Here is a 2,092-nt window from a genome sequence, read left to right as displayed (position 1 = left end):
TTTTTAAGAGTACTGTAATTTTCATTGAAAAAATCTTTGACTTCTTTAGTTAGGTTAATTCCAAGGTATTTCATTTTCCTCGGTGCTATTGTAAAAGGTAATGCTCCTATAATTTCCCTCTCAGTGTGTTTGTTGTCTGTGTCATCTATAGATTATTGAGACCTGTACCTGAAACGCTAGTGGAGGGGCTTCTTCCACATGGGGCACTGTGGGCTTGCCAGGTGGATGGACATGCCACCGAGCAAGGTGCCCACACCAGTTATCCCACTGAAAGAAGGAACAGGTGACTGCCAGGGCAACACTCTCCTTGGAACACTGCACAATCCAAGAGATGAGGGAGACCAAGGAGGAGGAAAGAGGATCTGTCGGTTTTCGGGTGCAGACTGGCTCAGCTTCACCTTCCAGTCTGAAATGACTGAGGGAGCCCTGAAGCAAAGACTTTAGTTCCACACATTTGGCTAACTGAAGGGGCCAGTCTTGAGGCACAGGGAGAGAGTGAGGGTACAAGACAAAGCAAATGAAAGCAATTAATAACTCAGTCTTGACTGAGGAGGGCCTTATGAATCCTGGGAGAATGAGCTGACAGAAACTCTGTCTATGGGACAGTTGCCAATCTTATCTGTAGGAGAGAAAGAAGTTATGGCCACAGGGCCAGGGCAGGGGAGTTGGGGGGCAGCGTTTGCTCAAGGCTAGGAAAGCTTGTTTTTTTAAAAAATTCTGCTTCAGTGACATCAGGTGATTGCTGAGGTTGTCAAGACTTTCAGTTTTAAGCGTCTTTGTGGTATGGAAAAGCTTATTGTGAATGGTCAAGACAAAGTAGAAATGTTTTTCAAGAAAAATTTGTTTTGGGTGTTTTGAGAAAGGGTCTTGCTATGTGTCCCAGGTTGTCTTGGCCCATTATGTAAGGCAGGCTGGCCCTGAACACTCAGCAGACCTGCCTCAGCTGGAATTACAGGCATGTGCCGCCATGCCTGGCTTCAAGGTACAATTTTGTAGAAGATAAATTTATTCCAGCAAAGCATAGATTATGTTATAGGGTGCATGTGAATGTCTAGACACGACTTTTCTCCACCTTTAATCCACAGCTTCGCCACTCTCATTGGCCACAAGTGTGTAAATGTGTGTCTGTGTGTGTGGCAGCCCACATTGGTCATTCAGGAAACAAACTGAACACATCCATCGCAATATTTTTATTATTAAACCGGCCACTTGCAATGTTTCAGTGAATCCTCTAGGTGGCAGACAAATACAATTTCCACCTGGTGATTAAACAAATTTGGTGAGGCTGTCGCTTCCCGAAACTCAATTAGAAACCCTAAGTGGAGCTCTAAAGGTAGTTCAAGTATATTTACTATATGGTTAGAAAACTAACTTTCTATGTTATGAGAGTTTTATCAGAAACGTAACTGGCAGTTCTGAAAGTGCTGAGTAATCATTGTAGCTAGGCCTTTGGTCAAATCCATTTTCTGTTACCCACCATCCTGAACACATGCAAATACATCTGCTGACTATGAGAATCAGTTATGGCTCTTTGCTTGGAATTTTTTTTAAAATTTGTTTTTACATTTATTTATTTATTATGTGTGTGTGTGTCTGTGTGTGTGTGTGTCTGTGTGTGTGTGTGGCCAGCTCAGCCCACCAGGGGGCGGGGCGGGCTGGCATGTGGTGCTGGGGGATTGAACCGTGGTCCCTGTGGTTTACTAAGCTTGTTCCAAGTAGGTGCTTTAGACCACTGAGCCATCTCACCAGCCCCTTTGCTTGGAATTTGATAAACAAAATCAATAAAGAATCACTGATAAAGCAAAATCTCTAAACAACCGGTTGGATTTTTAAGCTTCTGTGGTGATTTCTTCTGTTACTTCTACTGTCAGCCAGGAGAGGTCTGCACTCCTGTAATCCCAGCACTTTGGGAGGCTGAGTCAGGAAGCTCGGAAGATCAACCTCAGATTAGGAAATGTAGCAATTTAGTGGGACTCTGTCTCAAAAAGGGCGGGAAGTACAATTCACTGCAAAGGCCCTGAGTTGAATCCCAAGCACTTCAAGAGCAAAACAAAACTCATATCATAGTTAAAATTGTTCTTAAAAGATTGGG

Source organism: Octodon degus, unplaced genomic scaffold (genome assembly GCF_000260255.1).
Source record: "Octodon degus isolate 3935 unplaced genomic scaffold, OctDeg1.0 scaffold00018, whole genome shotgun sequence".
Classification (NCBI taxonomy): Eukaryota; Metazoa; Chordata; class Mammalia; order Rodentia; family Octodontidae; genus Octodon; species Octodon degus.
The sequence above is the reverse complement of the archived record's forward strand: the minus strand, read 5'-3'. Positions refer to the sequence as shown.